General features: G+C 34.0%; 1 protein-coding gene across 2 annotated transcripts in view; it reads left to right on the plus strand.

Annotated features, from left to right (window-relative positions):
* SLC8A1 (solute carrier family 8 member A1) overlaps positions 1–20,768 on the plus strand; it is a 664,135-nt gene that overhangs the window by 179,211 nt on the left and 464,156 nt on the right. The window lies entirely within an intron of this gene.

The following is a 20,768-nucleotide window of genomic DNA, read 5'->3' on the forward strand; positions in this document are numbered from 1 at the left end:
CCTTAAATTTTTCAATGGTTTTCAACAGTTCCAACACACAATAATGTGATTATCATCCACCTCAAAGTTGTATTTTCCCCCAAAGATTACTCAACAAATCCTCAAAAAAAATTATCTGTGAGTGGAAAATCTAAACAATTAATTCTTTGAGGATTCACAAATAAAAATCATATATAGGGGAAGCTGATATTCACATATCTATATTTTATCTGGCATTTACATACATATTTTAAAAATATATGTGTATATACATTATTTCAGTGCATATGTATTATTTGATAAATATGTATATGTGTATGTAAATATATGTGTATTATATACACACACAATTATATATGCATGTCTGTCTCCAGTGGTTATATCTGTCTATATCCATATCTATCTATATGTCTATCTATCTGAAAATCTGTAAGGGACAGGGAGAATAAGAATAATTCCTGGTGTAAGTGGAGATACATTGTTTTAAATGTTAGAGCTTTTTCTGGCAAATAATTTGCTTTATTTAGAATCAAAGGGGAGAGCGGCTGATATGTATGGTAGGAGTGGAGGATAGAGGATCTGGCACTCATAAAATATCTCATAATACAAAATTTTCCTTCCCAAAAATACAAAATAAATTTAAATCACTTCCTCTAATCTAAAAAGAAGAGACATACTCAAAAATATCTAGGAGCAAAGAGTGAAATCCATTTTATATTACTCTTATTTTTAAATCTTAGGATCTATAGGCTGTCATTTAGTGTATTAAGCGCTTTTTCATGTTCTATTTAAAATAAAAATAGAATGCATACACTCAGGGAGACACAGAGTCTTAAGGCTTTAAATAGGTTTACTTTCACTCTGATTTATTCTCATCTCCCTAAACTGAATTTATACTTGTTCTCCAAAATGATTGGCATCTAGAGTGACCCCTAAAGTTTAAGGGAAGTCTCCTAGATTTGTTTCAATAAACTCAGTAATCCAATTAATTGATGGTAATACCTTTAAACCTGTAGAATACAACTCCAGAAGAGTCAAGTCAACTCAACAGCAGCCTGGAGCAAATGCAGTGCAAACCATAGAGCTCTCCATGGTCCTGCCCATTATGCATGGCTAATGTATCCACTTGTCTCAGACAAGGAAACATGACATTTATGTGGCCACTTAAAGATGTATTGAATCCTACTGCTTTGATTTAATAGTTAAACTACCTCACCCAGTTGCTTTGAATTCTAATCTCATTCATTTTTTCAGAAGGCCTCCAATCAATCTCATAACCTATTGTATACTTTGTGAAAGATCACTAAAAATTTGAGAAAGCAGTTATAAACGAGACTAGAAGTCTATTTTGGAGAAATTTCACCGTGGTATATATAGTATCATACCCATGCAAATAATTAAACTTAAAATGAGAATGACACTAAGTTAGAAAAAATTAATGGAGCGATGTGCAAAATATGTGGTGGCACAAACATAAATTTCTAAAAAATAACATTAAAAGGTAAAAATGTGGAAAGTTGTGCACTCAGGTGCAGATATAAATCAATCAACTAACATATTTATCATATTTTTTACCACATGTAAAATTACTGGAGCATATCATCCAAGTTAGGACAAATGTATCACTTCTCTGATTTTTTTTATTGGTATTAAGAGGGTTTAGCAATAAGCATTTTTCTAATTTTTGTCTAGAAGTTGCCATTGTTCTTGAAGTTAATTGCTGTACTGGTTTTCTAGGTTGCTGTAACAAAATACTGCAGACTGTGTGTAAGCAATAACAAATTATTTTTCATTGTTCTGTAACAAGAAGTCCAAAGTCAAGATGTCAGTGTGTTTGAATTTTCCTGAGGCCTCTCTCCATGACGTATATGATTGCCTTCTCACCGTGACCTCACATGGTCTGCCCCTGTGTGTGTGTGTGTTTCCCTAGTGTCTCTATGTGTCCAAATTTCCTCGTCTGATAAGCGTACCTGTCAGATCAGATTAGGTCTCAGCCTAATAGTCTCATTTTTTTTTAAATAATAAATTTTATTTTTATATTCCCCCATACAATTGCAAACGTCCCATTCTGACCCCAATCCCTCCCCTCTCGCCCCCCAACCCCCAAAAAGTGTCTCTGGTTCATAGTTTTTTGTTGATTTTGATTTTCACTTTCTTATATTCATTTTCCTGGTCCCTTATTTAAGTTTTCTAGATTCCTGCTATGAGTGAGACCATCCGGTATTTTTCTTTTTCTTTTTGGCTTATTTCGCTGAGCATGATCCCTTCCAACGCCATCCATGTTGCTGCAAATTGCATGTGTTTATCTTTTTTGAATGCTGAGTAATATTCCATGGTATATATGTACCACATCTTCTTGATCCAGTCATCTATTTTTGGGCATTTGGGCTGTTTCCAAAGCTTAGCTATTGTAAACAGTGCTGCTATAAATATAGGGGTGCAGGTGTTCTTTGGAATTGATGTTTCTGTGTCCTTTGGGTAAATACCTAGGAGTGGAATTGCTGGATCATATGGAAGCTCTATGTTTAGTAGGTCCAGAAATCTCCACACAGCTCTCCATAGTGGTTGGACCAGTTTGCACTCCCACCAACAGTGCAGAAGAGTTCCTTTTTCTCCACATCCTCGCCAACATTTGTTGTTGCTAGTTTTTTTAATATGTGCCATTCTCACTGGTGTGAGATGGTATCTCATGGTAGTTTTGATTTGCATTTCCCTGATTACAAGTGATGTTGAACATTTTTTCATATGCCTGTTGGCCATTCACATTTCCTCTTCAGAGAAGTTTCTTTTTAGCTCTTCTGCCCATTTTTTGACTGGATTATTTTCTTTGTTGTTGCTGAGTCTCATCAGCTCTTTGCAGATTTTTGTGATCAGTCCTTTATCATTAGTGTTGGGTGCAAAAATGTTCTCCCAGTTGGTGGGGTTTCTCTTTGTTTTTGTTATTGTCTCTTTTGCTGTGCAGAAGCTCTTTAATTTGATGTAGTCCCAGCTGTTTATCTTTCTCTTCACTATCACTGCTTTGGGTGATGTGTCTGTAAAGATGTCTTTGATGTGCAAATCCCGTAGTGTTTCGCCTATATTTCCTTCTATGTATTTTATGGTTTCAGGTCTTATGTCTAGTTCTTTAATCCATTTTGAGTTGATTTTTGTGTATGGTGTGAGGTAGTGGTCAAGCTTCATTCTTTTGCATGTAGCGACCCAGTTTTCCCAGCACCATTTATTGAACAAACTTTCTTTGCTCCAATGCATAGTCTTTGCTCCTTTGTCAAAGATTAGTTGACCATAAATCTGTGGGTTTATTTCTGGATTTTCTATTCGATTCCATTGGTCTGTATGTCTGTTCTTGTTCCAATACCATGCAGCTTTGATGATTATGGCTTTGTAGTATAGTTTGAAGTCTGGGAGTGTGATGCCTCCATTTCCTTCTTTTTTTTTTCAGTAGAGCTTTGGCTATTCGGGGTTTTTGGTGATTCCATATGAATTTCATCAATAATTGTTCTATTTCTTTGAAGAATGACATTGAAATTTTGATTGGAATAGCATTGAATCTGTATATTGCTTTTGGTAGGATGGCCATTTTAATAATGTTTATTCTTCCAATCCATGAGCAGGGGATGCCCAAAATCAACACGCAAAAGTCAGTAGCCTTCCTATACACAAACAATAAATCTGAAGAAGAAATCAAAAAAACCATCCCTTTTATTATCGAAACAAAAAAAATCAAATATTTGGGAATAAATCTAACAAAAGAGGTAAAGGACCTATACAAAGAAAACTATAAAACACTGTTAAAAGAAATAGAAGAAGACACAAAGAAATGGAAAGACATCCTCTAATAGTCTCATTTTGATTTAATCACCTATTTTAAGGACCTATCTTCAAATACACTCACATTCTGAGTTACTGGGGGAGTTGGGGCTTTAACATATGAGTTTGAGGCAGGATACAATCCATCCCTTAATAACTGGAAAAGAAAAAAGCAGTAGGTTTTATTCAATTTATTCCCCAGTTTTCACACTGTGTCTCTAACTTCAGCTCTGGATTCTGCCCCCAGGAGCAAGATACATGTCTCCAGATGTTCTCTTCACATTTTCAAAAGCTGAACATAAAAATGTCTGCTAGTTTAACTTCACTGCTTAGTGTGATAGAGGATCTAGAGACTTTTTCAACTTCATCTCAATTTCTGCTTAAGAAATCTTATGTCAATCCTCTTCTTAGTCCCAATTTTAGAGCCACTTGAAAAGTTACAAGTGCTGTAGACTTTTGTGAGTTTGGGTTGTGACATGGTATTGATTGCTTCTTAGCTTTCTCCCTTTCTGGTTTAGAGATCAGGTTTCTTATTGAAGATCCTTTGGTCACCTGCTTCTTAGCATCTAGATTGCATCACTCCTACAGCCTCTTCCCTTCTCTTTGTCATTGATTAATTTGTTCATTTTTCAAAAACTCTTCCCCTGTTTGATACTGGAGTAGGGTTTCTAGAAGTAAATAATTATTTTTGTTATTCAAACTGCTATCTGGTCACAAGTTATATTAAGATATTTGTAAGTGTGAATATTATACACAAAATGGGTATAATTCATGAAATTCCTATTTATTATAAAATACACACTTGCAGTATGATAGTTATATTTGGCATTCAGTGCACATTATAAAGTGTGCCTCATAATTAGGTGAAGTTAGCTTTTCTCTCCTTTTCTATAGTTATTTTCAATTTAATTTCTACAATTGTTAAAAATCAGAACTATGTGGGAAAACTAGAGGAAAGGTGTTTATTGCATAGTCAAAGAATTGGTTGCAACCTTTAGAATTATTATAACTTCATTTAAGTTTTTACTTTATATCTTTCATGTTTTATATTATTGATAAAGTTACTATTAGAGAGGAAAAAATTAAAATTGGGTTTTCCAACTCAATATTTAATGTTTATTGAGAGCATGAATAAAAGGAATAAAATTCTTTATATTATTTAAATTTTATTTGTGCTACCAATTAATTTCATACTTAGAAGAGCTAAAATTTTTTTAAAAAGTCATTAACTAAAGGAGCAGCCACTATATTATGCAAAATTATGCTAGCTAGTCTGGTTGCTCCAATCTGGAATTATATGAAAAATTTCATGATCAAATCCTATAGTTTGCTTGGATTTCTCCTAAAATGTTTCCTGAGATTATTTCCATAGATAAATATTTGAGGGTACGTCAATCCAGAAATAATATACAACATAACAACACATTACTAAATAAACAAATGCAGTTTGTGCCATTGATTTTGAGAACATAACAATCTGCTATATAATATGCATATTTCAATTTTAAAATTTTGCATGTTTAACCTGAAAACTTCCAATTGTGAAAGCATAACAATCATGTACATCAAAAGAATAAATCAAACTTTTCCAAAACTGCCAGGCAAGCAATTCTAAAAGATGAGAGAGAGAGAGAGAGAGAGAGAGAGAGAGAGAGAGAGAGAGAGAGAGAGAGAAATAGAGAAATAGAAAGCGAAGATACTAGTGAAAAGGCTGTTGTGATGTGTGGCAGGAAGCTAGGAAAATGGGATGAAGATAGATAAAGAAGTGGTCATATAGGTACTCCCATATATAGGTCATATAGGTCATATAGATACTCTGCTAGGTACTTACTAGCAGAGTAAGTATTTAGAAAAGCCCTGCTGTAAAAACAGTGCTTGGAAACATTTTTGTTATTGACACAACCCATTAATGTGATGAAAACCAAAAAATTATTAGAATCTAGTTTGATAATAATACTGCATATTATTTCTGAGAAGAAATATATGAATAGAAAATATAGTTTGCTCATCCTGATGAAAGTTCCCTATTTGAAGCTCTACTTAAAAAATAAATCACTTGTATTTTCTAATATCACAATTAAGACAAGAGAATTTTGATACATCTGCTCCCTTTCTTTTATTTCTTTTGCCAAAAATATGACAAGTAAGAATTTCCACTGAAGATGAGTGTTTATAACATATTGAAACAATTATGTTCATTTTCCTTTTCCATCCAGATGGATTCAAGAAAATGGGTATTAGAATTTAAAAAATCATGGTCACATTTAGATGATGATTTATTGAACACGAGGTAAAGTCTTTCTAAGGACAAGGACAGCCTTGGCTCTCACAGTAACTTCTGAAAAACCTCCAGGAAAATGTTCAGAAATAAATAAATGGTGTGTAATAAAATTCCCCAAGATGCTTCAGTACACCCTACATTATGTAACTCTATATTTTCACACGAACATTCCTGAGGTTGCGTGAAAGACAGAACATTGTGGGGGTAGAAAACGTTGGAATGTTGTGAAACTGACATTTCTATCACAAGAGTAACTTTCTGTGCGCGATATTTAAATTTCCATCAAATCAGGCCATTTGATGAGCTCTTCAAAATCTCTTCTAGGTCCAAAATGGCATTTCTTCATCACCTTTATTTAGAGAAGCAAATAGTATCTACATTTTAATATAAATTTAAATCATATTAATAGACAGTTTCCATAATTTGAAAATAGGTGAGTAACAGGCATGAGTTATTGGTGAGTGGGCAGATTCTCAAATCTCATTCATTCTACTTGTTCTCCAATTCCCCCCCCCCGCCCCCCAGCTTAGAGCAAGTGAAATCAGCCAAAAGGGTCCTGGGGTTGTCACGATTTCTTTTCTAAATCACCCCTTCATTGTAGCTCCTCCATTAAGATGTCTTCACATGCTAACTTTTTAACAAAGTTAATCATCTCTCATCATCTATTAAGTCAACATTCTTCATTAAACATATTCATGACGTGTTGCGTATCTGGAAATTTTGGAAAATGAGTCACTGAACTCGTTTCCTATCTTCAGTAATCTGGAATTAAAGGCTGTCAAGGTAGGCAGATGGGAGATCAAAAGAACACTTCAGGAAAAGCAAAGCAGGTAAGCTGAATATCAAAGAAGTGGATATACATGCTAATAAATATCAGAAAATGGATCTCATAAGATCATATGACTGTACTTTTAAAGATTGTATGAATATTAAAAAAGAAACCAGAGATAGTGTTTAGGCCCGTATTATTGGTCCTGCTCATGATTATCAGGAAAGTTATCTAAGATTGATTTTATCTTTGACACTGTCAGCCTCACATTCTTGAAAAGTTGTTCATAGGGTGCAATATGCACGAGGACTATGATACTTAAAAACTTAAATATTTGAGTGATTGTTTTTAACATAGAACCTAAAAGACACAGCTTGTGTATGCAAGACCATTGAAGAGTCAATGGGTAATTATACCAAGGAAAAAGGAAATTACATTGCAAAAGAGAAGAAATGGATTAAGAAATTACAAACATTTTCTTTGAAAGTTACAAAATTAGTTCAAAATTTTAGAAAAAGTTTGCATTTTGAAAATGATATTTACTTTTGAACATAAGTTGAAGAATAATGGAAAGCTGCCAGGAAAAAAAGTTCATTATGAGGAGAAAGACATTGAAAGCTCTTATGCTTCCTGTTAATCTGGACTCTCAAAGCTCCAGCATTAAAGGAACAATGGTCCTTAAAAGCTGAAACTAAGGACTCTTTGTTATGCTCCCTGCCTGATTGGGGTTGAGGAGCAGGTTCTACCCAGGCACTGTAAGACTGTGAGTGGGAAGTGCTTTGAGTTCTTAAAAGAGATATGTTTTATAAATACTATTATTATTAAAGCTGTTATTAAGGCTGATCCCCTGTTTTAGCTGAAGCGTTTCTGGAGACAGTGGGTGGGCAGCAGCCCGCTTTACCGCCCTGCCTCAGCACTTAACTTCCTCTACTTTCCTTCATGCTCAGCATTGGAGGTCTATTGTTTTGTGTTTTCTTTCTTAAGGAGCTTATCCTCCCTGTTTCTCAGAGAAGGTCAGTCCCTAGAGAGGGAGACAATCAGGCAGGAAATCTCAGAAGAACAAATCTAACAATTTTAGTAAAAATAGCTGGATTTAGCCCATGATAAAATATTGTGTTTGGGTATTTTTTTTTTTAATGGAGTTTGCCTGGTGCACACATTCATGAGTATGTGCCTTTCCTACACAAACAGGGACCCAAAGGTGGCAGCTGGCAAGGAGATTAAATTTGCTGGCTTTCAAGCATTAAAGCATTAAATATTCAAACATTCTTATAATTCCTCTAACTGCCTCTTGACCACCTGCCTTAGACTGTCAGATGAGCATTAATGAGTTGTATCCATCTTAATTTTTTCACACACGGTTTGGCACATGTGCAAGTTCTATGTACCCAAGACAGCCCATTTTATAGAAATGTTTTTGGATTCTCTCCTTTCCCTATTTAAAAAAAGTGTTTGTAATGTCATTTATGCTGTCCAAAATTTAATGTCCTCCCACACACATTTTAATTGTAGCTTACACCTGGGAAGACTCACAATCATAATTGAAGCATATGTGGATATAGGACAAATATGCCAGCAGAGTTGATGCCCAAAGGAATCTCTAAAATGAGAAATTCGCCTTAGAAGATTTAAGGTCAGTGTTGAATCCTGCCATGTTTAATCACACTGACATTTATAGAACTGGATATTTTCTAAATTTTAGACACTGTGAGATCATTATTTCAAACAGCACCCAAAAACTCATGAAATTTGTCTTTTACGAAACATGAAACAAAATAGTTCTTAGAGTAGCGTTTGTCCAATCCAAAGGAAATGTTCTCATGCCCCTCTGGGTTCTTCTGGACTGGCAAGTAATTAAACAAGCATTAGGCAGGTTGATAAGAGAAAAGGTAAAAAAAAAAAAAAAAAAAAATTAACAACCCATATATTCTTGCATACACGGGAGAGACCCTGCATGACAGATACATATTTTGGAGTGGGAGATTTTGCTCCCCTACACATTTATATAATCAGTTCCAGGTCCTTGAGGGGGGGATTTTTAAAGGTCATCAGTCCCAGCCCTCTCAGTTCAGAGATGTAGGAACTGATGGCTGGAAAGGTGAAATTTCTTCTAAATGTCAGACTATTTGTGGCAGAGTGAGGACCAAAATCTGTTTTCTGAATCAGACAATTTTCTGATCACAATACATCCTTGTTTCATTGTTTTTGAGATATGAGAAAAAAATTCTATAATGAAAATGAAAGTTTTAATATTCAAACAAAACAGCTCATTTTATTAGTTTTTAAAAAAGTATTTGGGGGGAAAAAGTATTTGGGAACTCAAGTTCCTCTTGTTTTAGATTAATATACTTTTATGACAACAAATATAAGATGAATGGACAAATTTTAATAAAATAGAAAAAGGAAAAGTATAGAAAAAATATACAAATTAAAAATTACCTTCCAGAAAGAAACAATGTATAAGAACAAAAAATCTCCTACCCCAAATTATGACCTCTTTTGGCAAGAGGTCATTTCATAGGAAGGTCTCTTTTTTTATATATTTATGTACAAACTTCTCTAGGTAAGAGTCTCTCCCAGGAACATCTGATCTTATCACATTTTAATGGAGAAGGCAGAACTTAAACCTGCATGTCTTTGTCTACTGTACCCCCTCTACTGTACCCCCTCTCCCCCAAACTCCCTAGCTGGCCCTCTCTCACCACCAAAGACCTCTGTCTTGCTAAACTTTTTAAGATGGCATGTGAAGCCATGTGGTGAATTAGTCATGCTGTGTCTCTCCTATACACAGGAGGTATTATTAAGTCTTCTTTTTGACTTATTTTCTTATCAGTCTGTCTGATGCTTATTTGATTATTTGCCAGCCTAGCAGAATCCCAGAGGACTACAAAATGATTTCCTTTGTATCCATACATATACATGTACAAGTAAATAACATTGAGTTGACAATGGAAAAACATTTTATACATTCATTCTGTCTTTTAACTTTAGTTCATGAACATTTTCCGATGTATATGTGTGTGTATATATATATCTATATACATATTATATATATGCATTATACTCATTTGATCAAAATGTCAAACCATATCCCATTCTAGGTATATCATATTTCACTTTTTTTTTCTTGTTTCCAGAGGGACATAATACCTATTATGAGAAAATAAGGTACAACATCTAAAAATAAATTAATTTGCATTTACACAAATGTCTGAAACTTGCATTTTGATTTTGTGGTCATTTTTACCTGAAAACCTGTATATTCAGAATTGAACCCAAGACAGAGTGATTATTATTCTCTTATCAGGAGATATAAATGGCTGTAGGGGAGTCTTATGATCAATAAGATAATGAAACATATATATGTAATATGTATTATATTGTAAATTAAGTGAAAAAAATTGACAGTGAAATTGGGAGATATAGCTACATTTTACACAAATAAGTCAGAGAAAAAAGAAACTATAAAGAGTACTGAAATAGATTTCACTTCTGAAGAAAATGGTATTCATAATGTCAGCAAAAATGTCATTGCATCTATAATATGTCAAGCATGGTGGGAACAAAAAGGTACTTGAAACATCATTCTAGTCTTCAAATAATCCACATCCTAATAGGGAATATCAGGATACCTGAGTGACTACAGTTGTGTAATCTATCAGTGATTTTGTGAATATATTCACAGGGGTGTAGAATGACAGGAATGATGAATTAATTTTTATTCACACTGGGGGAAGGGTGTAGAAGATGTCCCAAGAGAAATTATTGAAAAATTACTATCCCGGGAATAACAGATAGGCTCCTCAATGAAGCTCTTATTAATAGATAATACATGGCTTGTTGGAAGATAGCATTCAGTTATTCATCAGTCTTATTCTACAGGAATTTGTAGAACCTATGCCATATGTCAGACAATTTCTTAGACATTAATAATATAGCTGTGAACAAGACAGTCAAAGCCTGACCTTCAGAAATGAAAGCGAGAGTGAGAGTCTTAAATCTGGAACTCAAGGTGAAATTGGGCCTAGATATATAACTTTGACAGGGAGTCATCATCACATTTTTTTTTATTTAAAACCAGAGCACTAGATATACACATGTTGAACTAACGAGTGGTACACTTGAAATTTATACAGTGTTATAAACCAATGTTACTGCCCCAAAAAGAAATAATAATAATAAAATTATTTTACTCTACTAAAAAAAACATACACTGAGTAATATCATCAAGGAAATGGGGGTAAAAAACAGAAGAAGGAGAGCATATGAACTTTAGGGTCTATAACATGTAAAGTGTATAAAGAAAAAGCAGAGTTGCTAAAGGAGACTGAGAAGATATGGCCAGTGAGTTAGTCCAGGAAATGTCCAGAAAAACTATGGTAGTGAGCAATCCCAGAAGACCAGGAAGAAAGTATTTCACAAGGAACAGAGTTATCAACTGAGTCACATAGTTTATCACATGAAACTGGGACAGAGAATTTACTATTGGTTCTAGCAATAATCAGTTTATTGGTTACCAAAAGATTTTGGATGGACTGTATATATAATTTTAAAGTCATCATCCATAGAAATCTTTTTTTTTTAATATTTATTTATTTATTTATTTATTTATTTTTATTTATTTATACAAGCACTGGGTACAGTCAGAAGCGCGGGAGGGTGAGAGAATTCACCAGAGCCAGAGCGGGGAGCAGAACAGGCAGAAGGACCGAAGTACACTGCTGAGGGGAGCAGTGGGCGCCAGGAGAGGTCTGCACGCCATGCGGGACCCTCCTCTGGTGGCCGGGGAGCAGCTGGGGATCGAACCGGCGCTGCAGAGGCTGCAGGCAGCTTTGCAACCCAGCGCTCAACTGCTGCGCCACCCGGGGAGGCCCACATCCATAGAAATCTTAATCTTACTTTACAAGGCAATAATTGCACAACATCAAATGATGTTGAAATTTTGAGTAAGATGAGAACTGGTTGTTTAATATTGTGTTTGATAAAATGGCTGTCACTGAAGCCAAATATTGGGTTTGATAAAACGGCTGTCATTGAAGGTATTGACAACAAGGTTTTCACCGGAGTATTGGAGAAGAAAGATTGATTAGTTTGAGAGAGGATGGGAGGTGGGACATTAAAGACAATAAAGAATGTGAAAAACAATTTCATAGAATTTTTAAATAACAGACCACAGAATACAAAGGAGAAAGATAGGCATGATAGGGAACAACCAGTTTCCCTTATTCAACCACTGCTATTGCTCCTGGTTATCCTTGTTTTTGTTTTGTTTTTTCCTTTCTCCTTTTTTCCCTAAATCCCCATGGCAAATCACAAGCTTACCAAAAATCTCTTGCAAAGAGCTGTTCTGACAGTTATGGGACTGTCATCATGCCAGTAATACCAAACAGTAAGAATGAAAAAGTTGAAAAATCCCCACTCTCCTAACAAGCAGTTTCTTGGGAGTTAGAGGTGAAAACAACTACCTGAGCCAAATTGCAGGTCCTCTTCTTCTGTTGTCCTGCTACTTTGACCCAATGTGCTACCTGCTCTTCAGATCATTCCCAGAATGCTTCATTGAGTAAGGCCTTTAACCTCTGTTCTAGGAGAGAGACTTACCCTCCAGGAGGGTAAGTCCTGGAGAGAGAGGCAGATAAAGATGAAAGTCATTCCTCTTTGTTTCTAATGAAAACAATTATATAAAGAGGGAAAGATTCATGAAAAGAGAGTGAGTAGATATTGCTGTACCAATGATGGTGTATCCAAAAGACAGGACCCAGTAAAAAGGCAAAAAATATTAGAGGAGGCAAAAATAGAATATGTTTGCAGATCATAAGAAGATTTGCTAGTGGGGTGGTAAGGAAATTCTCTTCTGAGAATTGACTTCTGAGAATAAAATAGGCTTCTATTTGTTCAATGAAATAAGGGAGTTATGACATAAGAATGAGAAAAGAGGAAGGGAATGCTGGCATTTTAATGAAAGACGAAGAGGCAAGATGATATATTCTGTGTCATTAATACCTAATATGTTGAATTATGATGCTGGAGTATGGACTTGTTAATTGACTGGGAAAAAATAATAGGCTTGAAAGGCAGTCCTGGGAGAATGATTAAAATGAAGTGCTGAGAAACAATTTAGATTCAGATGGCAAATACATTGAAAAAGTGTTTGAATGTTATTTTTAAACCAATGAGGACACACGATTTTAAAGAATTACAGATTAGATTAGATTATAAATGTGCTGTCACATAATTTTTTGACAATATGTTCTTGAAACATTTATTCAGTTTTCTCTTTAAATATTGGTGGTTATCACTCTAAGTGTAAAAAATAAATAATTTGTATAGATTCTACCTAATTACTATTTGGTATCTGACTCATAAGCCAAATAAACCAATTTATTTAATGTATTAATTACATATTTGTTCATATATTCCTGTGAAAATGGGAATATTTGGAAACAAATTAAGTTCTATTATTTCTCATGAAGTATGACTCAAAACAGCATGCCTTCCTGAAAAGAAAAATAACATACACTAATTGATGATAACTTGGAAATAGAAAAGTTTACAATGAAAAAATTAAAAATTATATATAATCCTAAAATAAAGATATAAACATTTTAAGTTACAGCATGTTCCATTAATGTGTCACCATTGGTTAGAAAGATTTTTGTACATGCAAATTATATTTGTAAAATTTATTAATGAAAATTAAAGGAATAGAAGAGGGAACACATAATTTCAACCAAGCAGATACTTTTAGAAATTAGACAAATGAAGCAATTTATAATTGTGACTCCAACATGCAAATATTTGAAAGGTTTTGTGATTACCTCTCTGAATAAAGTTCATCTGTCTACTTTCCACCACTTTAAATCTGTCATGACATGAACCCAAATTAAAATAACCTTTGATTCTCCCTGAATCATAGGAAAATATGTATTATATTACTTGGGAAACCTCAGATCAAATAAAATCAGGTCAGGTTAACCATATGGCAGTGTTTTTTTAAGCTTCCTGCAAGTCCTTTGATCAATGCAGCTTATTATTGTGATGTAGGTTAAGGTTTGCTGAGTTAGAAATTGTATGAACTGAACCAGGGATTTGGTACTTTTTAGTAAGCTTTATTTTTTTTTTTAAATGAAGGCAATGTATGCAAAACAGAAGGAGACAAAATGGTTTAGAAATAATTTCTGAACCTACTTTTTCTTTTCAAAAAAACTTTTTTTTCTGGATTCAAATGGTTTGGAAAAATATAGCTTTAGGAGAAAATAGTTTCCCATCAAAATCACTTATCCTCAAGGTAACTGCCCAGTTTAAAATCTTAAGACAGAAAACCCTTAAGTTTTCCTGTATTTTTTTTTTGGCCTGAAGGTGAAATCTGATATTATAATAAGACAATCTATTTTGTTTGTGGATTTTTTCCTCACTTGTCAAATTCAGAGTCTTCAAGTACCGTAAGATCAGCATCTGCCCAGAAAATACTGAGTTCAGAGAGAGAGAGATCTAAGAGTAAAATAAAGATTTCAACTTAATTGTATCTTGCTTCAATATCACCCTACTGGGAGCTTAATTAAGAGTCAAGCATGAAGAAATAAATAATTATCGAAAATTTGTGAAAAAGATTACTGTTTCTCTTTTAGGTAGCATCATCCTAGTTTTAAATGCTGGACACATATTTGGTTCTTATCACAGGGTTGATGAGAATAAAGTCAGTTTACTGAAGGGTATTAAATCCAGTGATATTTTTCTTTTTCCTTCTGACTAATATCAGATAGTTTCACTTATAGCAGGAATACAGGGGAACCAAATAAGACATCAGTGTAAAAAAATAATAACAATACAAAAACACAACAACGCAAAAGCAGGCAATTATAAATCAGAGACATCCTGTAGGGGATGAGGAGGGAGAGGGATCAGAGGGAGGGAGAGAGAAGCACAGGGGACTGTGGTGATGGTGCACGGGTACATTGGTGAAGGAAATTCTATGGGGACTCCACCTGGGGAGCGGGGGAAGCAAATATTGTTTAAAAACTAACAATGATGTAAAATAAATAAACAAACCAACCTAGTGATTAGTCAGCCACAGATGATAAAGTGAGTTGTCAAAATGTGGAACTGTAAGAAGTCAAGCAAAAGGAGAAGCTTTGATTTTAGTAGATTCTAAATAAAAGAACATTGAAATTTTGAACTGAGTGTTAGTCAGAAACCTGGAGTGTGATCTTAAGGAGCAGGGACAGTCCACATAACAAGGTAAGATTTTATTTCTTCAATAAATCACAGGATGAGCTCAACTTATAGTTCTGAAGGGTTTCATAATGAGAAGGGGCTCTGGTAAGTAAGAAATTCAGAACAATGAGATTTTAGATGTAGTTTAAATCTCAAAAGAATTTCAGTGGAGAAGATATAACAGAATACATTGCCTTATGAGTCAGTAAGTTTAAAAATAACTAAAAGTGAAGGAAAGTCTAATATGTAGAAGAAATATTTTTGATAATCATTGACTCAAAAAGGAAATCAAATATGAAAATTTAAGATCTTTGTAGTTTATAATTAAATGTCAAGTATCTATAAATCAATAAATCAAATGAAGAATAAATGACTCATTTCATATGAAAAAATAGTGTAATCCAGGCCTTAATATTAAAAAAATCAGAAAAGCATCAAAAACAAAGTAAAGAAAAAGGAATGGCAAAAATAAGGACTGATCTAACTAGAAAAATTGTATGAATTCAAAACCAAATCTTTGAATGGTTGAGTTAAATATATTAATTATATAAACCTCTTAAACATCTGATTGGGGAAAATCGACAGAAAAACAGGTAGAATTAGAAATATTCTTTAAATATATAATACAGATCTTGACAAAAGTAAAGGAACTACAGGAAATTATTTGCAAATCTGTTTGAAAATCTAAAGGAAATAGATTATTTCCCAGCAAAATATAAATTATCAAAATTAATTCAGGAAGTGAAAACACTTGAACATGTTCATTTCTGTGAAAAAGTTGCAAAGGTGATCTAAACATGAAAAAGACCAGGACCAGATCTGTTCAAAACTGTATCTTATTAAATTGTTAAATAACAGAGCATTCCAGGGCCTCCCCTGGTGGCGTAGCAGTTGAGCGCTTGGTTGCGAGGCTGCTCGCAGCCTCTGAAGCGCCAGTTTGATCCCCAACCACCAGAGAGGGTCCCACAAAAAAATAAATAAATAAATAAATAAAATAAAAATGAACCATGGAAAATGTTGACTATCTTTAAAAAAAAAAAAAAACAGAGCAACCCAAACTTATTACAACTCTTCCAGTCAAAGACAAAAGGAAAGAGCTACAATTTACTTTATAAAGCAACAAATATTCAAACCAAAACTTGTTAGAATATCCCCCCAAAATATGGTATTTACCTACTTCTTTTATGAATACAGAGATAGAAACTGTTTTTTTTTTTTAATTTCAAGCAAATCCTCAAGTATCTATACATCATTACAACATAATGAGGAAGGCTCAATTCCAGAAATGTGAGTGGGTGAAGCAATAACAAATTGATCAATATGATTTATTAAATATGTAATCCAAATTTAAAAGATACTTGCATAGATGACAAAAATTTGCTAAAATCAGAAGTAATTTCTATAAATATAAAGCATAAACTACATAAATATGACTAATTATTAAAATATAAAAATTAGAAAATTTAAGTGATGAGCTAGTAAAATCATTTAAAATCAGGAATTGAATAAGGTGACTCTTCTCACCACCATTATTTAAAATAATCCATGATTGCTCAGCAAAATAAGTCAGAAAGAAAAAGAAAAATACCGGATGGTCTCACTCATAGCAGGAATTTAGAGAACCTAAATAAGGGACCAGGAAAAAGACTAATTAATACAAAGTAAGAATCAAAATGAACAAGCAACTATAAACCAGAGACACACTGGCGTGTTTGGGGGGGGTGCATGGAGAGGAAAGATTAGGGTCAAAATAAGGGGGGTGCAATTGTATGGGGAATATAGCCAAAATGAAAATGCATACATTGTGCAAAAATGAAAAATGATGTAAGAATTATATAAAATAAAATATTAATAAAATAAAATAAAAAATAAAAAACGTAATTCACCTCAAAAAAATAATCCATGAGTAACATTTTTTTAGCTATACCATCAAATGTAATAAGGCAATGTAAAAAAAAAGTTTTATATTGATATAAACCATAAAAAAATACCAAAAATTATTAACACCTTTCTTTTTTGTAGAACACATATACACATAAATACAATTTTCAAATAGAATACCTGTATGTACATTTCTAGGACCAATATAAATGAATATACAAAAATATAAGAATTAATAAAACAATATTTGGTGTTATAAGGATAAATAGGACTATTCTAACTTCTTTCCAGTACCTGGTTCATTGAGATTGAGCACTTAATGATGCCAGATATATAATACATTCTTAATTATATACACTGAGGCTTAACCTCATCAATGCTAGAAAGTTACTTCAAAGATTTTTATCCTAATACTACAGAAATCATTTCCATAGATCAAGATGAGGACCCTAAACTCATTCTTCAGGCACCCCTAGCTATAGAAATCTCACCTCTCAAAACTGTGTTCCATACTGAGCTAAAATATGTCTTCCCACAATGTCTATCCATGACCCACAGCTCTATTCTTTGAAAGCTTATAACATCTCCTTTAAACAGCTATCCTCTTTCTATCTTTCATTAACATTTTGTCTAGTATCAAATCAGGCTCTAATTTCCACAACATAGTCAGAAAATGCTACTACTGCCTTTGCTATTTTTTTTAAATATCATTTGTGAATAAACAGATTTTTTTTGCACAGACTTTGTAGCTGAGGCTCAATGATACAATGCTTGAGAGATGGAACCTACATCTGTAGAATCTCCTATAACTGTCTCTGTCTTTTGCTTCACCCCTTAGTGTTTTCTAAGCATGGCTAACTGAGGCAAACTTGAAAATAATATTTCATCTAATTCACTAAGACTTGCCATAAGGTTCAACAGTAGGCACTCATATTCTTTCTGTTTTGAGATAACATAGGAGAATCAGTGTTTGAAATTACATTAGGAAAAAAGTAGGGTGCCAAATTAAGGAATGCCTGAACTGATGATGAGGAAGAGGAGGAAGAGGGTGATGAGGATGCAAATGCATCCTCTTGTACACTAACATCATTTTTAAAAGTGAGACATTTTGAATCAAAATACAAAGGAACTCAGTGCAAGTTGACATGTCATCTAGTAGTTTTAGAAAATGTGTCTTCAGGGCCTCCCTGGTGGCACAAGGGGTTCTCTGCACTATGAAGCTGTCTGCAGCCACTGCAGCACGAGTTCGATCCAAGGCCAGGGAGCTACCCACATGGCACAGCAGACCTCTCCTGTCTCCCCAGTGCTCCCCTCAGCAGTGTTTTTGGTCAATCTGCCTGTTCTGTTCCCCACTCTGTCTCTGATGAATCCTCTCACCCCCCACACCTCTGGCCTGTACCCCAGTTGTTGCATGCATAGATAAATATTAAAAAAAAAAGAAGAGGTGTCTTCAGTTTATCACAATGAGTTGAGGTAGGTCAGACTACAAAATCTATTTCAGGTGAGAAGAGTACAAAGAATGATAAGTCCTGATACAGTTACAACTGAGGCAGTAAGTAAGTAGTGCAGAGGACATGAAAGAGATCAGGACACAGAGAGTGTGTGCAGTGTCCCGCTGCCCCCATTTCTTCATGGAAGCTGGTACAACACTCTGCCTGGACCCAGTGCTCCTTTGATGTAAAGACCAGTCTTCACAGGGCCCCTTCGAGCTGTGGGCTTCATGCCCTTTATTTCATCCCTGTAGTTTGGAGGAAGGGCCACATCTGTATTTAATGATTCATCCTATGATAACTTGGGGAGTTGGATTTTATGGTCCTGAGACATACTTCCTGTCTGTTTGCTCCTACTCCAAAGAAAATACTCCTCTACTCCAATAGACAGAATTTTAAACTTACGTAATTGCACAGCTTTCCCTTTCTCAGAAGTTTTGCCTTGGCTTATCATGCATCAATTCTGGGAAATCATCCTCTTTCTTATAAGTGAGAGATTAAAAAAAAAAATTATACCTTTTATCAGTCTCACCCTCTACCACCCAGCCTCTAACAACCACTTTCCTACCTGTTTCTGTTAGATTTTTTGGAAAAATTCCACATAGAAGTGATACCATGAAGTGTTTGTCTTTCTGTCTGACATCTCATTCAGCATAATGCCTTCCAGGTTCACCCATGTTGTTGCAAATGACTGGATTTCCTTCTTCTAAATTATAAATAAAATTTTATTTCCCATGTTTTCTTTTCCCTTTCATCCATCAGTGGACACTTAGGTTGTTTTCATACCTTGACTCTTCTGAACAATGCTGCAATAAAATTGGGAATACATGTCTCTCTTTGAGATAGTGATTTGGGGGTGCTTTTTTACATATACTTTAAAAATGGGATTGTTGGAGCATATTGGTATTTCTAATTTCCTGAGGAATCTCTGTACTAGTTTCCTTGTGACTGAACCAATTGACACTCTCCACATCCTCCCCAAATTTGGTATCTATTTTCTTTTTGATTATGTACATCTTAACAAGAGTAAGGTGATACCCCATTGTGGTTTTGATTTGCAGTTCCCTAATGATTAATGATACTGGACACCTTTTCGTCTACCTGTTGGCAATTTATAAATAATAAAAAAATATTTATTGGGATCTTTTGCTTGCTTTTAAATTGGGTAATTTGATTTTTATATTGAATAGTATGAATTCTTTATATATTTTGGAAATTAGCCCTTTGTCAAGTAACTGGTTTATATATATTTTTTTTTTCCTGTTCCATAGATTGCCTTTTATGGAGGCCTTTTAGGTTGAGGTAGTTTTACCTGTTGATTTTTGGTTATGCCACATTTGCTTTAGGTGTCAAATCCAAAAATCATGACTAAGATCATTGTAAATGAACTTAACCCCTATAATTTCTTCTAGGAACTTTATGGTTTCAGGTTTACATTCAAACATTTTAGTGTTGATTTTGTTTATCATACATTGATTTTGCATATGGTCTAAGACACTCATCCAGTTTCATGTTTTTGCATGTGTCTGTTCTGTTTTCTGAGCACCATTTATCAGAGGTACTATCCTTTCCACACTGTATATTCTTGACTATTTTCTTATAAACTAACTGACCATATATGCACAGCTTTATTCTAGGATCTGTATACTGTTTCATTGATCTACGTGTCTGTTTTTATGCCAACATCTTAGTGTTTTGATTACTCTTTTTTGTAATATAGTTTGAAATCAGGAAATATGATTTATCTTCCAGTTTTGTTCTTTTTCAAAATTGCTTTGACTGTGCAGGGTCTTCTGTGGTTCCATGCAAATTTTAGGACTGTTCTATTTCTGTGAAAAATACAATTGGAAGTTTGCATCCTACAATTTCACTGAATTCATTTATTAGTTCTAACAGATTTTTGGTGGAGTCTTTGGAGTATCCTATAGTACTACCATGTTGTCTATAGAGAGAGACAATTTTACTTCTTCCTTTCCAGTATTGGATGCCTTTCATTTATTTTTCTTGCCTAAATACTCTGACAGAGTTATTCAGCAGTACGTCAAATAGAAGTAGATATTGTGCACACTTGTCTATATCTTAAAGGAAATTGTTTCAGTTTTTCACTATTGAATATGATAATATCAGTGGTTTGTCATGTGTGCCTTTGTTATATCCAAGTGTGTTGTCTATAGAGTCAATTTGTTGATAAGCTTTTTTATTACAAATGGATATTGAATTTTGTCAAATGCTTTTTATATATCTGTTAAGCAATCATATGTTGTCTTTGGAGAAAAAAAAAACAAAGGGTTAGAGGTAAATCAAACCACAATAAATCCTAGAAATATGACCACAGAATTGAGGCTACCAG

The sequence above is a fragment of the Talpa occidentalis genome, unplaced genomic scaffold (genome assembly GCF_014898055.3).
Source record: "Talpa occidentalis isolate TD23 unplaced genomic scaffold, MPIMG_talOcc4v2.1 talOcc4.5, whole genome shotgun sequence".
In the NCBI taxonomy this organism is placed as follows: domain Eukaryota; kingdom Metazoa; phylum Chordata; class Mammalia; order Eulipotyphla; family Talpidae; genus Talpa; species Talpa occidentalis.